Source organism: Balaenoptera borealis, assembly GCF_965194805.1.
Source record: "Balaenoptera borealis genome assembly, chromosome: 9".
Lineage (NCBI taxonomy): Eukaryota > Metazoa > Chordata > Mammalia > Artiodactyla > Balaenopteridae > Balaenoptera > Balaenoptera borealis.
The window spans coordinates 59437592-59461798 of NC_138873.1; the positions used below are offsets into that span (position 1 = coordinate 59437592).

The 24207-nt window shown below is 43.3% G+C and overlaps 2 long non-coding RNA genes across 2 annotated transcripts in view; both read right to left on the reverse strand.

Annotated features, from left to right (window-relative positions):
• Window positions 1-24207, reverse strand: part of LOC309634829 — a 346981-nt gene that overhangs the window by 68399 nt on the left and 254375 nt on the right. The gene's annotated exons all lie outside the window — the stretch shown is intronic.
• LOC309634830 lies at window positions 1054-22249 on the reverse strand. The gene is made up of 3 exons (XR_014248454.1): window positions 10970-22249; window positions 2510-10625; window positions 1054-2478 (listed from the first exon to the last, which is right to left on the reverse strand). It is a non-coding gene; the product is annotated as an uncharacterized lncRNA (long non-coding RNA).

The following is a 24207-nucleotide window of genomic DNA, read 5'->3' on the forward strand; positions in this document are numbered from 1 at the left end:
TTGGCTGAGATGCAGGCTTGGGCCTTTCTCCATTCAGTGCTCTAGGCTGGGAGTCAGCAGACCAAACCTAGCCCACTACCTGCTTTTGTAAATTAAGTTTTATTGAGACACAATTGTGCCCATTTGTTTGTGTATTATCTGTGGTTGCTTTCACACTATAACGGCAGAGTTGAATAGCTGCCATAGAGACTGTGTGGCAGGTAAAGTCTAAAATATCCACTGTCTTGCTCCTGGTAGGCGGTCACTACCAATCAGCAGGATCTGGCAGGTGAAATGAAGCCTGTTTGGCATCCCTGGTTTAATGTGCACTGTTAGTCATCCACTGATACTTTCGTTAGCAGCGTTAGCTTTCAACACGGGCTCTGACCAGAGGCTGGTGGAGATGAAGACTGTACAGAGATAATAAGGGAATGCACCCACACATAGGTTAGAGGGTATGTACATTATTCATTCTTTTGCCTCTACATTTTTTTTTATTAAAATGGATAATTTAGGAAGCTGTGCTTTTTCACTAAGTAGGTTTTACCTCTGTAGATGATTAGACTGATAGATTTCAACTAGAAAAAAAAAAAAAAAAGAGAGAGACCTGATCAAGATTGCTTCCTTTCTAAGCTGGCATTTAGTAAATGTCTTCAATCAACCTGGACATTGGCCACCCTTAAAAATGATTGATTCAAGTCCAAGGGGGCCTTGGGGAAAGTCCATAGGTCATAGCTTCGGATCCGGAAGATCGATATTGTCTTGATGCCAATGCCTCCACTTTTGACGCAGATTGATCCAGGTAACAGACATTTGGCTTCTCAGAACCTTAGGAGGAAGTTACTGAGTTGATCACATCTCCGGTGGATAACCCCTTTTGTTGCCCCAGCTGTGTAGAATGACTCACAGGTCCTGAATCTGCCTGTCTGTCTAGTGCTGAGGTTTTGCTCACACTGCTGGCTCTTCTCCGTGGCATGTGCATTCTTCATGGCCTAACTAGGTTCTCGCAGTCCTTTGAGACTCAAGCCCAGTGCCATCCCCTCCGCACCCCCCACCCCCGGGAAGATTTTCTGATCCCTGCGCTCTGGGCTCACTCCTGTCATGGGCTTTTCATACTGTGTTGTCCATTTACTTCTCTGCCTCCCGAGGGTGAGACTGTGCTGGCACTGAGTGGTTTACCTCTGTTCCCTGCACACAGCCCAGTGCTTAGCACACAAAAGGTGCTCAAAATATGTTTATTAGAAGAGATGGCATCCTTTTTGTGGTCCAGAGGCAGGGCCTGGTGAGTGAAGCTGAGCTTTCCTCTGTGGCTTCTTTTTCAGCAAAGGATTACAGTGCAGCAGGGGTTTTAATTGGATTCTGAGCCAATTTGTTTATTTACTCTAAAATAAATGGAGAGAGAAAAGGAAGAAAATGCATCAGAATGCAATGCTATGCAATTCGAGATGGTGGGATTCTCAGTGATTTTTTTTTTATTTTGTTTTTATGCTTTTCTGTATTTTCTAAACTTTGTATATGGGTGTGTGTGTTTAGTTTTACAAATAGAAGAATAGACATTAAAGGAATTAAAAAATAAAATAACCAGAGTAAGATGTCCAATAGATTAGTTATTGTTTATGATAAAATTAAAAATTTTTACCAGGCATGTTAGCCAATTTAAAAATTCTAAATAAAATATTGTAACCAGGAAATAAAAATAACCTCGGTCTTTTTTTTTTTTTATAAAAGCTATATCATATGTTGAAACATTAAGATGGTTAGAATGAATAACTAGGATTACAAGCTTTGGTTTGGCCCTGAGTTAACTCTAGAGTGGGATCCTATGTTCACCTTGCCTTTTCCTCATTTATCCCAATGAGCACAGATGGACATTTTTTGTGAAACGTCTTTATTAACAGGGCTTCTCTATCCTATAGAAAAAATATAAATGAAAAGGTTAGGTTTCCAGGACCAGAAGGGGAAAAAGTCATCGTCACACAGACTCAGGGAAAGCACACACTCAGGCAAGGGTCGTGGGTTGTAGCATTTGTAGGTCCAGCCGTCAGCTCCAGGGCTTGGGAGTGAAAATACCCAGGGCAATCGACCAAGGGTTGGTTAGTCAAGTGTTAAAGTTACTTACAGGCAACCTTAAAACAAAATACTCAAATGCAAAGCCTGTTATGAGCCTGAGTGTAGCACACTGAGGGAAATCTTAAAGGAAAGTGCTGGTGAGTCTGATGAAGGCCAAGTGCAAGCTTGCAGGCACCCACTGAGATAGCTTGGGGTGCTGAACCAGGGGGTCATGCTTAGGGGCACAATACTGAATTCACTTATAAAACCCCCGCATCAGAGCACTCAGACAATAGCCAAATTGGTAATGGTTTATGGTTACCCCAGAATATCTTTCAAATTGTATATAAACTCAGAAGTTTATAATACTGTCATACAATGACTTTAACATGTATCTAAACCTCAGTTCTCAACTAAGCTTCTAGACTGAGATTTTTGAAATTTTATTTCCTCTATTACATGTTAATGCATGAATAAGCACATCTGAAAGCACAGATGAAAAATATACCCACATCAGGAATTCCTCTAGGTACACATAAGTAAATGAAGGATATGGCAAAATTTTGGGGAAAAGATATTATTCCATTTCCCATTATTCAAATTTAAGAGCTAAATTTTAAGTGTGTTGGAAAAGCCATTGACTCACTAATAATATCTCCTATATTAGAGATAATTCAGTTGATAATTCTATGATCGAATCAAAAAATCCCTTTTATACCTGAGCAAAACTACATCGTAGAATTCATGTGCTGTTTGCAGTAACTATCACCACCATGCCACTCTGAACCTTGGAGCATTTGTCACTGTGGTATGGAAATTATTATTATGATGATATTAAAGGTAGAATTTGAGGGAGTATTTCAGACAGCACCCTTTAAAAGCAAGTATATAGAAATCAGTTGAGTAAATTGGATAGTTGAAACCCCCTGCCTTTCCTGACCCCCAATTTCATAGCTTTACAATGATTCATCCTGAAAATGTAGGCTGGGCGAAGCGTCCTTAACTCCCGTTCAGTTGACGCTAACCCCAGTTCAGTTACTCAGCTTTGCGGAGGTGTCATAACTTTAACATTTTCTTCCGTAAAATTGTGACAAAAGATAGAATACTCTTGTACTGATGTGTGGTTACATTGTTTCTCCTTCTTAGAAAAATTTCACATTTTAAAACCTACGGCTTTTTCATCTCCAGGGGACAGGTGGGGTGACCTCTTCTCGTCACTGTAGCGTTTTCCCCTCCTAGGCTGGAAGGCGTCTTGGTGTAATTTCATGGATAGCTGCATTTGTCTTTGGAAGTTTTCTGCATCATCACCAAACTACACTGCTTGTTAGTGTTCCAAGCCCTCTTCATCTGCAAAGCGCTCACTCTTCACAGTAGCTGGGGAGGTAACTCCCTATTACCACATTCCAGATGAGAAAATGAAAACTTGGGGATTAAGTAACTTCCTCAGATTCAGACAGTGTCTGTTCGTGCGTTGTGGAGTGGAGGATGGATGGGGCAGCAGATGTGTTCAGAATAGACCACAGACCTGATGATTCATTCAGACATTGGTCTAGTCATCCCTCCCAGCCTCCTTAAGTCCCTCTTCCTGTGCCCCCTTTCCTCAATAAGTCTTTTTTTTTTTTTTTTTTTTGGCTGCGGCTTGCGGGATCTTATTTCCTGGACCAGAATTGAACCCGTGCCTTTGGCAGTGCAAGTGCAGGGTCCTAACCACTGGACTGCCAGAGAATTCCCAGTAAGTCTTTTTCCATGAGTTCCCTGGTAGTGTCCCAGCCTTCCCCTCCCTAATATTTCACTGTGCTCTTGTGAACAGAGGCTTAGAGAGCTGGAGATGGTGGACAAATTTTTCTGGGCTCTGTGTGATTTCTAATCCATGGTCAGAGCATCTTGGGAAGAAGTTGGACACTCTTTCACTCTCGTCATCGGGCTTATGCAGGGTATCTGGCAAGGAGCTCCTTCAGTCCTGCTATTTCTTATTTGCTCAGGGTTTTTTGACTCCATGAGGATGAGATTGACAAGGTAGCTTTGGGGCAACTGTCCCTCACTGGGGATCATTGTGCCCAATCCCCTGTAAACACCATCCATCCATCCATCCATTTCCTCACTCAATAAATACCATGTTCCAGGCATTGCCACAATGATATAATGGCTAAGAAGAATAAGAGCTATTGGGACTTCCCTGGTGGTGCAGTGGTTAAGAATCCGCCTGCCAGTGCAGGGGACATGGGTTCGAGCCCTGGTCCAGGAAGATCCCACATGCCACGGAGCAACTAAGCCTGTGCGCCACAACTACTGAGCCTGTGCTCTAGAGCCCGTGAGCCACAACTACTGAGCCCACGAGCCACAACTACTGAAGCCCGAGCACCTAGAGCCCGTGTTCTGTAACAAGAGAAGTCACCACAGTGAGAAGCCCGCACACCACAACAAAGAGTAGCCCCCGCTCACTGCAACTAGAGAAAGCCTGAGCACAGCAACAAAGACCCAATGCAGCCAAAAAAATAAATAAAATAAAATAAATAAATAAATTTATAAAAAAAAAAGAATAAGAGCTATGTGCTCATGGAGTTTGTTCTAGAGGGAGAGACAAACAATAAGGAAGGAAATGAACAAACAAGACAGTTCCACCTTGTGACATATAATGAGGGAAATAAATGGGGGACCTGACAGACAATATCCCAGGAGGATGATTCCTTTAAATAGAGCTGTCTGGAAGACCACTTTAAGGGGCTGCCTTCTGCACTGATGCCTGGCAGAAGGGAAGGGCTCAGCCATTCTGGGACCTGGAGAAAGACCATACCAGGCACTGGGGACAGGAAGATGCTCAGAGGTGCAGCTGAGTCTGGCTTGTTCCAGGGGTTGGAAAGGGGCCGGTGTAGCTGGAGCGTAGTGAGTGAGGGGGTGTGTAAGCAGTGGGGTGGGGTCAGACCTTGTTGGGCTTTGCCCATAGCAGTGATTCCCAGATGGAACACACAGCACGGTCGCACTGGCTGTTTCCAGCGAGCGTCCACTTGGGCTATGCCTTGTGTTAGATATTTAGACTCCTGCCCCAGAGACAGGCCATGGCGAGGACCACTGGACTGTGAAAGCATGTGTTTCACTATTTCCTGTTACTCTTCCCAGGCTGTCAACATTAGGGGAGCTGTTGAGAACTTAGGAGCTCAGCCCCCAGAGAGGCGACCGTGTCACCCCCTGAGGACATGAGCGGGAGCAGAGCACAGGTTGCCCTTGTTCCTGTTCTGACCTTCCTGTTTATCCAGAATCATTCTGAGACACTTGCATTTCCTTTGGCAGCCTGCATAGCACTTAACCTTCACCATGCAAATCAGTATTAATCTATCAAGCATTCTAGGCTAGCCTGTTTTTGTCCCCATTAACCTCTGGCTAGCCCTACACTTCTCCAATAAAAGAACTCCATTTCCTAATCAGTGGTCACTTCCCGATGGAAATCATAATTATGGTGATGCAGCATTCGCTTAGCATACACAGCTTTTATGAGTGTGATTCATAGAAGTGAGGCAATGGGACTGAGTAGGTTGTGTGCCCAGTTGTTTTGCCCATCTTATTTTCCAGTTCTGTAGGGTGGCCATATACTTTACTGTCCAAGTAGGGGTGCTTTGCGGGATGGAAGGGGGCTCTATTAATAATTACATCATGAAAGTAGACGTAAACTTGGGTGTGTTCTCCCCCTAGGTTTTCAGTATTTGGATACCACACACTGCTGTTATATTTTCTAGGTTTTTCACATAACAATGAATGACAGTCAGTCTTTCTTGCCCCGATATGATAATCAAGTACATTAAGTCCATCCATTTTATGGGTTTAAAGAGGAAGTCATAAAATGACTCTCTTACTTGTGGCTGATGCCAAGGTTATGAAGGAAATAGCTGAGCCTAAGCTTGTAACCTCAGTTCTGCCCTGAGGCTCTGGATGGTTAGGAAAATGGCAGAGAGGTCTGAAAGCTTTTTGCTTCCCTCTCTTCCTATTTACGTCCCTGCATGAGGACAGCGCCTCTTGAAAGGGAAGGTGTGGAGGTGGCAGGGAGATCATTTGCCTGATGGTCTCCGGTCAGACCACCTGCTAGTGACAGCGAAGGTGGAAAAGGAGTGATTCCCAAAACAACCAATCATTTACCACAGTGAGAACCTGTTGTGTGTGCCAATAAGCAAGGAACTGTCTCAAGGGGAAGGAATGATTGGGGTGAATCCAATTGATTACTCATGGCAAAATAGATAATTCTGCGTATCCTCAGTTGGCAATAATAATTTTTTATTATTCTTTAATTTATTAGAAAATCTTTAAAAAGAGTCTTGGCTGAATGTTTGCTAATTTGCTTAAAGAGCACAAAACCGTGGGATCAATTTAACACTGTATCCTGTCCTCCCTCCTCAACCCACACGTAAGCCAAAGTCTCTCAGTCAAGTTAAAGGTTTTCTGCAGATACTGAGTCACAGTGAATCTGCTGTTAAGAGAGTCTTTCGACTGGGATGACATTCTTGAAAATGCAAATTATTCCTAAACAGGACCTGATGGTTTGTTTTTTCCAAGGACAACTTTTCTTCTTTAATATAAGAACTAACTGAGGCCTGCTGTGAAGAGAGTATTTAGTTCAGTAATTTAGACTAAGTATTTATACCACAATTCCCCACGAGGGTTTTATAGTAAGTCAGGTCAACCCACTGAGATGTTGACATTTACAGGGAAGCTCACCTAATCCTCCAAAGACCCATCTCCTCCTCTTCCTCCTGCCCACTCTTGTTCCTACCCTTTCCCACTGTAGTTCTGGAGCCTGCAAAACCTGAGCCTTCGTCTGTACTGGGAGAGCTATTCCCTCAAACCCGTTTGTGCTCCGTTCAGTGCAGCTCAGCCTGGAAGCAAATATTTTTGCGAAACAACTGGGATATAATTACATGACTAAGAAATAAGACAGGGATGGGGTTGTGGTTTGATTCTATGGAAAAATAACAAATTGCTGGTGTGAATCCATGGATGCAGGTTTAAGGATGCTTGACTCTTGAAGTGTTTTGCCATCTAGACCAGTGTCCACAAAGATATAATGTGAGCCACATATGCAATGTAAAATTTTCTGGTAGCCACATAAAAACAGGTGAAATTAATTTTAATAATTTATTTTGTTTAACCCAATATGCATAAAATATTATCATCCTAACATGTAATCAACTTGAAAAGTATTAATGAGATATTTGACATTCTTTTTCATGCTAAGCCTTTGATATCGGGAACACGTTTCAATCCAGACTAACCACATTTCACATGCTCAAGAGCTACACGTGGCTAGTGGTTACTGTATTGGAAAGGACAGTACAGATGCAGATCATTGCTACTCAAAACGTGGTCCATGCCAAAGAAGACATACAGATGGCCAACAGGCACATGAAAAGACGCTCAACATCACTAATCGTCAGGGCGATGCAAATCAAAATCACAATGAGATATCACCTCATACCTGTCAGAATGGCCATTGTCAAAAAAGACAAATAAGTGTTTGTGAGTCTGTGGAGAAGAGGGAACCCTAGTACACTGCTGGTGGGAATGCAAATTGGTACAGCCACTATGGAAAGCAGTATGAAAAATCTTCAAAACATTAAAAATAAAACTACTATATGATCCAACAATTCTACTCCTAGGTATTTATCCAAAGAAAATGAAAACACTCATTTGAAAAGCTATAAGCACCGCAAAGTTTAGCAGCATTATTTACAGTAGCCAAGATATGGAAGCAACCTAAGTACCCATCAACAGATGAATGGATAAAGATGTAGTATACTCACACACACACACACACACACACACACACACACACACACACACACACAATGGAATATTGCTCAGCCATAAAAAAAGAATGAGATCCTGCCATTTGCAACAACATGGATAGACCTGGAGGGTATTATGCTTAGTGAAATAAGTTAGGCAGAGAAAGACAGATACTGTATGATTTCAATTATATGTGGAATCTAAAAAACAAAACAAACAAATGAATATAGCAAAACAGAAATAGACTCACAGAGAACAAACTAGTGGTTACCACAGGGGAGAGGGTCGGGGAGAGGGGCAAAATAGGTGAAGGGGATTAAGAGGTACAAACTGCCAGTTATAAAACAAACAAGTCACAGAGATGTAACGTTACAGCACAGGGAATATAGTCAATATTTTATAACTTTGTATGATGTGTAATATATAAAAATATCAAATCGCTATGTTATATACCTTGAAACTAATATAATATTTTAAGTCAACTATACTTCACCTGAAAAAAATGTGATCCATGGACAGATGTGAGCTGTTTGCTACAGGACCACAATGAGATAAATTCAGGAACTGAAAGGAAGTGTTTAAAAACTTTGATAGCAATGTGAAATTGCCATGACATCCAAGCATGTGATCATTTAAAAAGCAATCCACCCTTATTGTATTTTAAAGAATATTAGTCTGCAATTGATTGGGGGTGAGAACGGAGGAGCAGCTTGAATCTTCCTCACAGAGAGCTTGAGAAGCCTTGTTCTGGGTCTTCCACTATTCCTACTCTGCGTTTCTCAACCTCAGGTTAGCCCAGCAAGTTGCAGAAATGGATCCCTCAAGGGTCACTAGTACGGCTCACTGTGGAACTGTGGTGTCATTCTGGTTCTCATTATCCTCGATGTTTCGTGATATTTAACTGTTGATCATCTCTTTTTTTCTCTCCCTAAGATTAGTGGTTCTCTTATCTGATTTCTTCATCACCCTCCTACCTTCTAAATCCAGGTTCATTAGGGAGTTGCATGGTTGGAAGTGAGCTAACTTAGAAAGAGTAATTTGTCCATTGAGCCTAATATGGTGAGAGTGGGAAGCTGAGAGATGGGTCAGCAGGGAGAGAAAGAGTACATGTGTTAGGATTCTCCAGAGACAGAGAACCAAAAGGATATATTTCTCTATATAGATATACCTCTGTTGATCTAGTATCTATCTATCTATCTATCAATCAATCAATCAATCAATCTATCTATCTATCTGAGAAAGAGAGAGAAAGAGAATATAAAAAATTGGCTCATGAGATTCTGGAGGCTGAGAAGTCCCCAGACAGGCAGTCGGCACGGTGGAGACCCGGGAGAGCTGGTGTGTAGTTTCATTCTGAGTCTGAAGGGCTGAGAACCAGAAGAGCCAATGGTGTAAGTTCCAATCCCCAAATCTACAGAGTCGAGACCCAAGAAGAGCCAAAGTTCAGTCTGAGTCTGAAGGCCAGACTCAAATGTCTCAGCTCAGAGCAGTCAGGCAGGAGGAGCTCCTGCTTATTCTCGGAAGGGTCAGCCTTTTGTTCTAGTCAGACCTTCAACTGATTGGACGAGGCCCACCCACATTGGAGACAGCAATCTGCTTTATTCAGTTTACTGATTCAAATGTTAATCTCATTCAAAACACCTCCCAGACATACTCAGGATAATGTTTGACAAATATCTGGGTACCTTATGGCCCAGTGCTGTTGACATATAAATTAACCATCACAGTGCATATGGAATTCAGATGAGAGGTGGTAGAGCCTGCATACAGGCAGTAGTCAGGTGGTAGAGAGGAGAGGAAAGGACCAAGTTGGGAGACCATCAGGAGAGGGACAATGGCACGGTGGAGACTCACGGTGTGAGAGAGGGAGCAGGTGAGGCTGACTCCAGGCTTGGTAAAGGGATTCCAGGGACGGCCAAATCCACTTTCCCCTGAAAGTCAAAGTATCCACAGTGGAACCCCTTTCCTCCTCCTATCACAGTCCCTTCCTCTCAGCTGCATCTCCTGAAGGCCATTCTGTGAGTGACATCACCAGTCTTCCAATCACATGGGCTCAAAACCTGGAGCCACCTTTGCCCCCCTTATCCTTTTCTGCCTCATCACTTGTGGCGTCCTATAGACTATTTCCACAGACCCTTTCTCTTCCAGCCTCTCGTTTCCATTCACATGCCTTAGCAACCAGCTAGACTAGACTCATTACCTCTAGCCAAGCTCTTGCAATATTCTCCTAACGCGTTGTCTTGTTACCAGCCTCTCTGTGCTCCAAACCACCTCGCATGTCACTGCCAAACAATCTTAAGGAACAGCTTCAAGACTGCCTTCCCTTCCCTCAGTGTCCACTCATTGGCTGCTAATGATGTCGAGTCTCCCTCCTCAGGGATCCCCCATGCCCTGGCGCTAGCAGGTGTTTCAAGGCTCATCGTCCCTGTGTTACGGAGCTCCCTGGGCATTGGGCACTGTGTTCCTGAGGGTGCAGCCCTAATGCGGTGAGAGGTTGTGGAGGGAAAAGCAGGGCTCACTGGGAGCACAGGTAAGGGACTTTAACCTGACTCAGGGTTCTCAATAAGCTGAAGCTTAAAGAATTTTTCGGAATTAGCCAGGAAGAGGAAACCATACATGCTAAGGCCTGGACATTAGAAAGAATGTGATGCATTCGAGGGCCTGGAAGAACAGCACGTGGCTGAATCCACAGAGGGAAAGGACAAGCTTAAAATGATGCCAGGGAGGGGCATAAGACAACTCTCTTAAGCATGTGGGCTTAATTCTAAGAGTAGTGGAAAACCATGGAAGGATTGTAAGTGGGGGTGTGAAATGATCAGATTTGCCTTCTTTTTTTTTTTTTTTTTTTAAATTTTGGGTTTATTTATTTATTTATTTATTTATTTATTTATTTATTTATGGCTTGTTGGGTCTTCGTTTCTGTGCGAGGGCTTTCTCTAGTTGCGGCAAGTGGGGGCCACTCTTCATCGCGGTGCGCGGGCCTCTCACTATCGCGGCTTCTCTTGTTGCGGAGCACAGGCTCCAGACGCGCAGGCTCAGTAGTTGTGGCTCAGGGGCCCAGCTGCTCCGCGGCATGTGGGATCTTCCCAGACCAGGGCTCGAACCCGTGTCCCCTGCATTGGCAGGCAGATTCTCAAGCACTGCACCACCAGGGAAGCCCCAGATTTGCCTTCTTAAAAGTTCACTCTAACTGCTGTAGATTTTAACTATTGGTCACCTCTTTTTCTCCCCCTAAAACTTCCTCTAACATTTTTAACCCTAGGTTAATATCTCCACGTAAGTTGGGAATTCCAAAATGTATTTGTCAAGGAAGCTATTTCATGTAACATCTCTCTTACACTCCCCGTGCGCTTTGGAACACCGTCTGAGAAATGCTGACTTAGATAACTTCCTCTGCCCAGGATGCCTCCTTGCCCTATTGCCCTATTGAAACCCAGTGCAGCTTGCCAGACTCAGATTCCACCCATCTTTCCAGTCCTGGCACCAATGGCTGGAGGCTCTCCCAGATCCCACTGTCAAGTGTCAAGTCAGTTGTCTTCATCCCTTAAGTCAAGGCTCCTCTCAGATCTTAAAAGGCTGCAATTCTAGGGTATAAGAGAGCTCGGTCTTTCCTGAAATCCCGCGGTGCATTGTTACAGTATCTCTTGGGCACTAATCAGCCGACTGTGAATTAGTGCAGAATGTGTGTCTGTCTTAATTCCCCATGAAGGCAAGGGTTGGGGGTTATTAGTTTCTGTATCTCTCTCATACCCCTACTACCTTGTCCAGGGGAGGAACTTGATTGCTATTTCATTAATTCTCCGCCCTCGAGAAGCCACGTTCCCACTATTCTAGGCCACATATAAGTACAGCTTCCTTGTGTCTTGGGCAGCACAGCAAGCCTCCCCACCTCATCCGGGAGTCAGTCTGTCAGCACCTGTGTCTGCAGGTGTGCTGCCGGGGGGAGCTTTCCCCATGCGCAGTCCACTGGGAGCCTGAAAGCCTTGGCAAACTCCTGCTACCTCCCCTCTATTTTTATCCTCAGATTGAGGCTCTGGAATGCTTTCCAGAGATCCCCAAGGACACCTGGAAAGCACAGACCAGGACAGGCATGCGAAGGGCTTGCTCATCTCTCCACCAAGCGCTTTCTCAGCTTCCCGGTCCAGGAACCAGAGGGGAAAAGGTCTGCTTCCTGTCGTGTCTTTGGGTGTTTCTCAGCTTGCGCCTCAGAACAGGCATCCTTTGGTCCAAAGGGTATCACAGCTGCGTTTCCCCTTTTGTGATGGCATGTGTGTGGCGAAGGCAAGTGGGGAGTAATGGCTTTTGTCAAAGAGTCCGTCCTCCCCCGCATCAGTGTCGGTTCCCCTTACCCGGGCTTGTTCCTCTCGCTCTTTGTGGGAAGGACTGTCAAAGGATGTCAGGATAAATTCTCTGCTCCTGCTTGTGCCTTTTCTTCCTCTCTCCCTCACTCTCCCTCCTCTCTTTTGATTCTGTCTTGATGTCATCTCTTCAAAGTATACTACCTGTAAAATATTGATTCACAGCAGGCTGCATCTGCCAGGATCAGATTTCTCTTCTGCTGGCAGCAGTAATAAACTACCACAGACACTGCAGACCCGGTGCCAGCTTCACCGCTGCTTCACACACATCCGTCTGTCTTCTGCCTGACTCTACATAATGAAACAGCATCCAGAGACATTTCAGAAGTAGAGAAACCAAGTAACAACCAGTGGGGACATGAAAGAGCCAGAGGAGCGTGCAGACGGAAGGTGTAACAGGCATCACCCCAAGCAGCAGATGAAGCACAAGCTCCCTGGTTTCCTGACAGCAACTGGAAGAACAGCAGTGGAAAACAAAGCTGCCCAGTTTACTGCCCATGGGAGCATAATGGCAATGGTACCCCACCTCCTTCTGACCTTCTCCCTTTCCCCCAGCATCTTGGGCCAGCTCGTGGAATTGCACCTTCAAACACGGATAACTTATGAGCCCTGCTGGGAATGTCAAACCTAGAGGAAGCTCTTATGTAACAGAGACATGAATTTAGTTTGTGTAGAAAAAGAGAATTAATGGCGCGGCAGCGGGCTTGGACTTGAAGAGCTTGGACTCTGGAGCCCAAGCCTGGGTTGGGTGCCTGACTCTGCCACTTACCATCCGTGTGACGTGGGGCAAATTGCTACGTTTACATCCCAGTTTCCTTGTTGGTATTATAATGGGATTGTCATTGTGACAAGTTGCAAGGCATTTAGAATAGTGCCTGGCTTATAGCACTATTGAAATGTTCATAAAACACACTCACAAATTTCCCTGCTGGGGAGTCAAAAGTCCCAGTTGATGGGAACAGTGTGGGCATTCCTCTTCCCTCTTGGGGATGTAGGTCATCATCCAGAAAGGCTTCCAGAGCAGATAGGCAGCTGGAGGTTGAGCAAGCCCCATCCCCCCAGGGTGGAGGGGGGAGCCTGAATATTCTCCTCTTGCTTTGCCTGCAAATGTGCACTTGTTCCAAGATGTCCCAGTCTCTGAGAAGGTGACTCTTTATTCCAAAGCACAGCAATTGTGGGAAGAGTTTTCTGAATCTCAGTGGCGTGTGTCTGTGTCATTCGCATCCTGGCTGGGGAGGAAAGTATTAAAAAGAGAAGCGGCCATCCGAAGTCAGTAAGTCCGTCATCAGAGATGACAGCTGTGTGTTTGCATTCTTGTTTTACTGCGACTTTGAGCAAGTTGGTGAAGGTGGCAATGGCATCCAGCTCTGGCCTGTGAAGAGTTACGATTTTCTACTGTATTAGCTACTGAAGGGACCCTACCACTTAGCACCCTCTGAGGAGCCTTCCCTTTTGCAGTACGGGGAAATTTACCCCTTGTGACCAACTGTTAAGCTTCCTTTGAAGCCTCTTTTAATTCAGATTTGGTTCAGCTCACGACGGCTTCAGAGTCAGTGGGGAAAACGTTTACGATATGACAAACCAGCAACCTGTATTTTTTACGTACCATTAGAGAAATCATGGGTCTTTTATTCTTGCGTCCTTCTGCTTTTTTGGGGAGAGATGTCCTCTGAGAGCCCTCAGTTCCTCGCTTTATATTCTTTCTCCTCTTCAAGCCTCAAAGCCTCTGTGCACAGTAGCAGGCTTCCCTTTGTTGAGGCAGGCTGGAGAAAGTTTCATCTGAAGCCCGCCAGAGCCAAAGGTCTGCGGGTCAAAAGGGAGACTGCCGAGTCAAGTGAAGCATCCATCCCATCCCTGGGGGTTTAGTTCCTCAGACCAAGGGGGTTTACTTCCCTTCCCCAAAGGCCTCGAAGGGCACTGTGATCTCATGGGCTACGTGTGGTCCCAATGTGCCCAAGCTGTCACCCTCACCATGGCGTGCTCCCAGAACCGTGCTGTTCTTCATGATGTCAGGATCCTGAATTACCGCGTGTGTCCCTTTTCAGAGATAGAGCAGGGGATTTAGCACTGTGCAAAGCATCCAAAGGTGGAGCTGTGGGAGAAAGAATGACTGAGCAAAGAGTGGCAAGCGAGGGGCCAGCAGCAAGACACGGGCCCTCAGTCTTGACCTTGAGCCAGGGTTTGCTGAATATATGATGTGGAGGCTGAATATCCCCTATGAAAAAGGGAGGGAGGTCAAACCACAAGGAGGGGTACAGTGGTGTGATTCGTGGCCTGGGTGTGGAGATCACTTCTGCAGTCGTGTGGCCTTGGGGAGAACGACTACACCTCTCTGTCTCCAGCTTATCTTCAAAATGGATTGTTAGGAGGATTGGATATGATAAGCCATGTAAAGCGCTTAGCGCAGAGACTGATACATAGTAAGGCTCAGAGGAATGTTAAAACATATTGATATAAAGAAGTATTGAGAGTAAGGGGCTCCTCAGGATATAACCCCTTGGGAACACAATGGGGAAACCATGGAAAAGGGATTTTTTAAAGGCTATTCAGTAAAGAACTTAAAAGTCACCCTTGGCTTTATCCATACTCTTCCTCCTATTTACAGCCTCTGGTAAGCAGTAGGCACTCAATAAATATTTGTTCAATATATGAACAAATATTCAGTCTTATATTTCTATCTGTGAGTTCAGCAATCATCAGTAGTCTAAAAAATTTCACCTTTGGCTCCACTCACCTGATTGCAATTGTATTGTTCCTGTCAATTAGAAAGAAATCTTCCTGTTATCTATTTTGTGCTTTTTCTGGTCTGAAGCTTAGGAGTCTGTGTTAATTTGTATATCTGGGTTAATCTAATGTTAATGGTTTCCTATGCATTTACTTAGCCAGTATTTATTGAGGATCTTCCATATTTCACTAGGTGCTACAGTTTAGTTTCCACCTCAACATCTGAAGTATATACCTTGATAAGTATTAGGACAGATATAAAGAGAAGCTGCTATGGAAATGCAAAGGGAGAGAGCTCTACCCACCTTGTGGGTGTGTGTGCATGCAGGGATGGGGGAGCTCAGGAAGGTTTTCTGGAGACGGTGGCTTCTCATACTCTAATAGTGATGCATTACATTTCAATGAATAGGTGGATACCATGTTGAGAAAAAAATGTTTGGAGACTGACTAAATATTTAGTGAAATATACTCTGGTACAATGGGATGAAAATCTTTGGATGTGGAAATGTGACTCTCAACATCCAGCCTTGCAAGATATAAAAGAAAAAAAATACCCGGACTAAACTTCCCTAGTATGAGTCTCGTAAACACTTACTTGTTTGTTTGTTTGTTTTCCAGCTTTATTGAGATATAATTGATATCTTTAACCTTTAAAGGCATTTGGCCCTGTGATTGTCCTACTGGAAGGTCAGTGAGAATGTGGAGCAGATTGATGGGGAGAAATGAGTCTTTTATGATGAACTAAATTACAATTCCAGCTTCTGGTGGCAGGAACTAACCAAAAAAGGCAAGGGTGTTGTGTAGGACATTTCTTTCATAGTTTCTGTTCCTGAAGGGAGAGAACAAGAGAGCTTTATTTTATATTGACTAATGTCTGTCAAAGAAGAACAATGCCAAGAGTTAAATAGAAATATCAGTAGATCACTTTTACTAATAACATTGAAATGAGATACAGACTGCCTGCCATATTACTTAGGAAATTGCTTGGATAACAGAAGCCCTTTTACTTCATGAGTAAACACAGACAAGGGTATAGGAGTCACAGGGAAGCTAGTTCAGGTAATGGCCTGGCATTCACAATAGTAAAAAGAAGTGATGAAGGGTTGAAAAGCAAAGGGAAAACTCATTTGAAGAGTGAGAATCAATAATGTTTGCTAGCATATTTGCTCATCTGTAAAATGAGGAGTTTGGGACTGGATCAAGTCCAAGGTTCTTGCCATCTTTGACACATTATGGACCTATGGATACAATAAGGAGCAGACAGGCAGCAGAGGGAAATGACTGGCTTATTAATTGGAACTTAGTATACTTTTCTTCTCAAGAATTAAGGTTCTATAAACAATGTTCAAATTCAGGGCATTTTTAAAGATAAAAATGGAACTATAACAATATGCAGGCAAAAATTACAGAACACAAATAAGTGTCATACTGTCAAACAGATGCTCCAATCATGTGCAATTTTCTCTGTGAGTGAGGTATATGGAAAGTTCATTAAACCTTTGGGATACTGAATAACTTTTAGTACACCATTTCTTTGTTGTGCTAAAGAGTATCCCCAAAACCTCAAAGAGTGGAGAATTTTAGAAAAATTAAGTAACTTATAATCATGGTGTATTGATATGGAGAGAATCTGCTTCAAAATAGAATATGAGATCAGTGCATGTCATGAGTTCATGAAAATTTCTATGTTCAGTTGAACATTTTGGAAGAGCGAGATGTTCACCAAAATAAGTGCTCCCCAGTCACAGAATCGTCACTGGAAAGTGTCTGCCCAATCATGGACATCTTTGCCAAACTCCTTGCTTCTTGGTAGGATCACATGACTATTCTTGTTGGTGGGCTATTAGTGGAAATGATATACATTTCTTGGCCCAGGGTATGGAGAACAGAGAGTGCCTTCATCAAAGTCTGTTTGTCCTTGTGATTGGATGTAGGGAACTCTGTAATCCTAGGGAATGTCAGAACCACAGGATGGAGGAAGCCCAGATCTCTTACTCACTGAATGCAAGAAATCTGCCCATCTACCAGAAATACTACATAGTGCTGTTAAGTGAACAGGAAATAAACTTCTATTGAACTTTTGGGGTTTATTTGTTATAGCAATTACCTGATTGATATAGGCACCAAATTCCTTGGTCTTCTCCAGAATGGTAAATTAGTTCATTGGAGAGAAACACACGCACTCTGATTTATGAGTAATGGAGCCTATTGGAAATCCTGACACGTTCTGTGGTCTAAAGCTATGAGGAAAGAGAAATCAGTAATCCTTTTTCTTTTTTTCTTTTTTTTTTGGTGATGTTAAGATCTTGTAAAACAACTGGAGTTCTCTGGCTTTTTTCTTGCCTAAGTCAAGGTGGGATATTTTGCTTCAGCCATTCAAAAGCATCAAAGAGTTGCTTCTTGATAATCTGCCACCTTGATTTCAGAGAGAAACACAAGTTTTTGACTTTTCTTTGGCCATACTTGATGAAAGGCGACAAGTATAATCAGTATGAGGTAGGCAAAAAAAATATGGTTGAGACTTGGGAAATAGCAGAAAATGCCATTTATTTTTATACTTAGTCCATGAGCGGAGAAAACGAATCATAGAATCTTCAACTGTCAATAGCCACATTGCATTTTTAATGTTATTGCTAGCATTAAAAAACACAATGGACCAAATAACATGTGTGATAAATATATCTGCTAGTCAAAGGAATTTCCTATTAAGACTCAATCTTCCCTCTTTTAATCGGTACTCACTGTTCTTTGTAGCAGCTAGTGGTCAGTACTCTTTAAGTACTGAGCTAACGGAAACCCAAGAGTGAGATAAACAGTCTCATACAGTCTTAAAGACAACACTCTATATTCTGGTAAAGTTTAAGAATTGGCACCATTGTAAAAATTGGTAGAAACTGATCATATCTAAAACCTGGGCAAGGGAAAATGGATCACTGTAAAAAAATGTGTGGTAAAACAGTTTAATTGGTATGATGACAAGATGAAAGAAAAAGGGAATTGCAGTCAAATTGTTGTATTCACATCAATGTATTAAATAAACCAGCTAGTTTGGGCAAAACTAATAGGAACCTATCTCCTAGGACAGAGATGAATGTTTCCAGACACCTCTGTGTTTTGAACACCTCAAAGAGTCCTGCTCTCTCTGGGATGACTAGTTTTGTGTGTAATTCACAGAAAGGCTTTATCAGTCAATGTCTGCTTCACTCAACTCCCTGTTTGTGTGAAGATTAAATATTTAATCATTGCTCTTTGAAAGTTTCCAAAACAACTCAGTACACATTTTGGTAGACTATTAAAAATTTATTTTCATTTTCTTTTTTAATGATTAGGGATTACTTAGAAATAACAAGTTCCACCAGGGCCAGGACTAGGTTGAGGGAGGGAGGCAAGCAGGGTATACAGTTTAAGGAGGCACTCATCCTCACCCTTTACTTGCATGACTCTGAGAGTGAGTTCTTCCTTAAATGTTGTGCCCTAGGCACTTCACTTGCCCCACCCTAATCCCATCCCTGAATGCCACAGATAAACTATCATGAAAACGGTATATCTGAGGTGTGCAAGGCAATCTGGGACTGCTTAAACATAGTTTATGTCTGAGTTTGGGTATCTGGTAGTAATTTCTTAATGAGAAATGCAGGAAAATCAGCTCCAATGTCAAGGTGAGTTCCTGCTGAGCAAATGACACCAGGAAAGAAAAGCTCCTCTTTTGGTCTTCGCTTGAATAATAATAATAATAAAAAAGACCTATAATTGGATTTCCTTAAAGACATGGAGAACTCACATCTTTATAACTTTTCAGATTGAAAGGTAGTCCTTTTGAATTCTATTAACTTTGCAGCCTACATTTTTTAGAAAGTAAGATTATGTAGCTTCTGAAGGAAAGCAGGAACAATGAAGGGAGCAGTATTTGCATTCACAAGTTATTCTGTGTTGGCAGATTGTCATCTTTTGTAGAAATATCACAGTTTTTCAAAAGGACCACTTTGAAGATAAAGAATTATATTTAATCATTTTGTTGTTGTTGTTGTTGTTAATAAAAAGTCATTTTGGATGCTCACTTTGCAATCAAAGATCCCATTGCCCTTTAGCATGGTGCAGCCCACTTCAGGTAACCACACTGCAATCAAGGGCACCATCCGCCTCTCATCTTCAACTCTGAGAGAATAATAGCCCACATGCACACCTCTGCCACTTACATTTCTAAAGATTCCTGTTAGAGGAATGAGAACCCGGTCATCTAGGAAATTTTAGTAGTACAACATCTAAAGAAATGGCAGCTAATAGCTACAGTAGGAAAGAGTAGCTAGCAAATTTCATGCGTGGGTCAGAATTCTGTGTTTTTATATTCCCATCTTAGTTTAAATTCCTAAACCTCCAAAACCTGTAACATGTGAGAAAGAGTTGGCTACAGTTGGGTCACTGATGAGAAAACAAGGTCTCCAAAAAGGTTGCCCTCTTATTACTTACAGAAGTTTCAAGGGATCGAGATTGGTAGATTGAATCTCCTCTCTTAGGAAACTAGATTTTCACATCACATAAAAGATGGTGGCAGTTTTCCTATATGTGATGTCACAGTCAGGGCTCAGGAGGTGATCACAAATGTAACTGCTCTGCTGAATGCACGGCTTCTAGGATATGATGAAACCCTACTCTGCATTTGCTTCTACTGCTTCTTTAAAATTTAGGCAGGGAGGAGAATCTTTCTCTGCCCCTGGAGAGATGATCCCTTGATTTTTATGATTATTCTTAGATAAAAGATTGGTACAGGATCCCTTTAAGCTGAAAACAAAGTCTCCACTCAGAAATTAGATTTTCTGGCCCAAGTGGTAAACTCTTGCTTTCATCCTCTTGCAAAGGGAAGACTTCAGCGCTGAAGCCCCACCCCCATGTTAAGGCCTGTATCGACGTCTTTCACTTCCTGCTTGTTTCCTGCTTCTCATCTCCACGAGGGAGAGGGAGGAGAAGTGAGGGGCTCTTCCCTGGCGGGCGCTTTCCTGGTTCTTCAGAGAGTCCCATCAGCGGGGCCTCTCACCTGCGGTTCCCGCGGTGTAGGCGGGGTTCACAGCCCAGCCTCTTCCTGGGCTCCTGGGCAGTGGTGGATCGGCTGCGGGCTCCTCCTGTTGGCGTCTAGGACCCAACAGAATCTCGCTCCATCGTGGCCTCCTTCGGGTGCAGGGGAAACACGGGCGCTGCAGGTGCAGGCTGACCGGGCACCTGCTCACCCGGCCATCGTGGTCCTCGGCGTGTTGGGCGCGGCTCTCCGGGGCTGCATCCCAGAGGATGCCCTCACTTAGGCGCCAAGTAAAGGAGTCACACCCCTGCTGAGGATCCTCACCTACGAGTAGGTAACAGGTAACGGCTAATTGCTCCCTCCAAATAAATCTCTTCACCAAGTCCCTTTGCTCTTCCTTCCAGCCCTGGTTCTTGTGTGTAGCAGCTCTCATGCTAGGGCCTGTTGTATTAATGCCTCAGCCAAAACTGCAGCTGGAGGATTCCCATTTCAGCACCGTGCTACATAAATGAAACAGAATGATCAAGAGATTTTCTATTAAACATCATTTATAGAATGTCTAATGATTGAATGATTTTTATCTGCTTAATATGATCTATCTGGTAAAAATCCTTCCCTGAAGCCTGCTCTGTCCCGGCTATGGTACTGGTACAGTTAGATGATGTGGAATGTCATGATCTTGCTAATGTGCTTTCACCCAAACGCTCTCGAGCGCAGAGATATGTGCTCCTTATTCACCAGGGCCAGCCAGGACGTGGGTCCTCCCCACCTCGGTCATTCACGCCCTGGCTGATTTTAGACAACCATGCCCACTTTCTCCAAAAATGGAGGTGTTTTCTAAGTGTCTCTTTCTTTTAAAAGGCAGTAAATATTTCCCCCATCTAGACACTATATTAAGTCTATAACTCACCAAGAATAATTTCATAACCTATTGGCCTAACACCCTTTACCCGCAATTTAGCCTCCTCAGGAAGGGTGCTTGTCAAGCGTCAGTGACATAAATACACTTGCTAGATCACCAAAAGCTGCCATACCCATGTTTAGAAAAGTAAACCCTGGCTGTCTAGGGGGCGGGAGATGCAGGCTTCTTTCCCTCGTGGGGATCTGGGGCCCACTGATGTTTGAGAACGCGGCACTTCTGGACAAAAGAATTATCTAGGAAACCTGAAGGAGCTACTTAAATAGCTGACACCTAAAGAACTTTCCCTCTTCATACTTTTCTTCTTTCTTTCCTCTTAGTTTTGGCGCTTGGGAGATAGCACTCAGAGAGTGTGTCAGGGCTGTGGGGAGAAGCTGAAGCTGACTATTTGAAAGTGCTCCTGGCTGGAGGTTTTCAGCAGGCAGTTGTTTCTGTCTAAGTTGTTCCCCTCAGCTCAGCAGGGTGGGAAGTTGACAGGTACTGCAAAAAACACACAGAGAGAAGGGAGCCTAGCATAGAATACAGTTTTAAGGAAAATGGTAATTCACCCCCATCAGTATTCAAACCACATACTTTCTGCTCGTGAAATCTTTCATGCAGGGAAAAATCTTACGTAAGCAAAATATTTGCCTTGAAAGAAAAATATGAACAACCCAAATGAAGTCATTTCCTATAATTTTCTATTCTTTGCAGTAGACCATGCAACACATTTTACTGAATATCTTCTCCACGCTCACAATGGAGACATAAATTTGAATAGGTTGCAAGCCCTGCCTTCCAGGAGCTTACAATGAGAAGGATATTAACTGGTATTTGATAGTTAACCATCTACTGCTTTAAATCAAAATTGATTTTCAGAGCAGCAATGAAACTACCGGTTTTCTACTATGTGACAATCATGACCAGGAAGATATTTCTAATGTTAATAATTTCTCCTACCCAAGGAACTCAGGGGATGTTAACAGCACAATGGCATCTAAAACCAAAAGCCATGTAGCCCGTTCTTTAATTCATGAGAAAAGACTGAAAATTTACCTGAGAATAAGCGTGTCCCCTCTTTCCAGGGACTCTTTTATTATTATCTTCTAATTCCAAAAGGATACTTCCTGTCTCTGTGATTTAAGCAAAAAGTTATCCCTTAGAGCTCATCCTCAGGGCTTATTCTTTCATTTACTTGGTGAACCTCGTTTCGTGGCCTATCATGCAACCCCATTATCCATTCTATAACTTAGCATATCATTTTACTCTTAGCTTATCCAGCTTACATGTTTGGTGTAGAGCAAATCCATCTTTTTCTCCAGCATAATGAAAAAACATGAACCTTGTGTTCCAATCAAGTGAGACTCTTCCTTATCACATTGTTTGGAGCTTTCTTATCTCCATGCTTTTTTCTCTCTTCTCTTTTCTCTCCATCTCCATTCATTTAACTCCTTCCCACCTTTTATGTATAACCCAAATGCTATCTTTCCTGGTTAAACCCAGTAGGTCTCCCCTGACCTTCCCACCAAAACCAAACGTTTTTGTTGTGAACGCCCATTGTGTAAGTCATTAATGCTGTCCACTGCATTTGTTTCTCTCATTTAGGGCTTGTTAGAAGATTGTTCCTCTCTACCCTGAGCTCACGTGTGGTTGTGGCACATTTTCAGCCAACAAAATGTGAATGGAGGTGATTGTGTCACCTCCATGTGGAAGCTTTACGAGCCAGTATGTGCTTTGTCATGTTCTCTTTTCCCTCTGCCATCGCGACCAGTGATAATCCACATGGTGCCACATCCGCCTGGATCGTAGATTGACAGTGATCTTGATGTGGAATAACGTTTGTTGTTTAAGCCGTCGAGATGGTGAGGTCGTTTGTTACTGCAGCAAAACCTAGTGTATTCTGACTGATAATGTGAATACATAATGCTGATGTCTCTTCATTCAGTTCACTTCACAAACGTATGCTTGATATTCAGTCCAGTTGAGACTTCAGATGATGGCAGCTCCAAGCCAGTATCTAATTGCAACCATAGGAGGGACTCCAAGGAAGAGCTAAGAAGGAAAGCAGGGTTTCTGGTCACCTATTTTCTCAGTGGCTATGGAATTTCTTTCCAAAGGAGTCCTTAATACATAAGGAGTGTGTACAAGTAGGAAGTGAGTAAGACAGACCTTCCTTGGCTGACCCTGTGAAGGCTGGTGTTCCCAAGGTTCTGCCCTTGACCCTCTCTTTTCTCTGCACATTCTCTCTGAAAAATCTTATATTCCACCATGATTTCAATCATAAATTTTATGTCTGTGACTTCCATATCTGTATTTCTAGCCCTAGAAAGACCTGCCCAACTGAACCCTTTCTAAGTTTCTACGATATCATGAGTAACATAAAATGTTTTTTTTTTTCACCACTAATTTTGGAATCATTTGTTATGCAACAAAGTAACCAGAATAGTGAATTACCTTCATTGCTCTTGCCCCTTCCCTCAGTAGTGCCACTCCTGCAGCCTAGGGATGGGGCAGGCATCCTCCCTGACCTTATCCCACAGCCCCTTACCCATGGCCCCATCCTGCCTGACCTTGACCCATCCTGACCCCCCCACACTTGCTGAGATCCTGATTCTGAATAAGCTGAATGACATCTCAAATGTGGATGAATCTAATGAGTCCTTTGTGTTCTCAAAGCTCTTCAGAGTGGTGATGTGCAATTTTGCTTTCTTTCAGTGTATTAGTATGAAAAGAGGAGAGGTTTGGCATAGGGAAGAACCTATATAGTCTCTGATTTTCCCTTGATTCTGATGGTAAAAAACTTTAGGAAAAGTTTCTGAGAATCCATGTTCTGGACTGAATATCAGCATTTAGGAACATGGCAGCGTGCCATTGCTCTGGATAAGGAGCTTGCCTTGGCAAAGTATCAATGCTGGTGGATAGTGGGAAATGTTGTCAGGATAGGCTGTGGCCGGGATGGGAAGGACCTTGAAGACCAGGCTAAAACATTTCCACTTCATCCTGTGGGCATTTGGGAGACATCAACATTTTTTAGGCACAGAAGGCATGATTATAAGAAAGCAGAACTGGAGTTAGTGTGCAGGGTGGGGTGGATTCTAAGGGTATCAAGACTGGGGTCAGGAGACTATTGCAATAGTCCAGGTACCAACGTGAAGGGAATCTGTAGTAAGACTGGTGACAGGATGAAGAGGAAGGCAAAGATGTCAGAGACTCTGAAAAGGACTGAGAGGACATGGTGGCCACCTCCATTAATATATGGGACAGGCAGTGGCAGAGAAGAGATCCAGCATTAAACCTCCTCAATATATATAACTCTTCCTACAATTAAGCATTTGTACAGTGTGTACTATGTGCTGAGAACTTTATGTAGATACTTATATTAATTGTTACAATAACCTTGGAGGCAGGTACTCTCA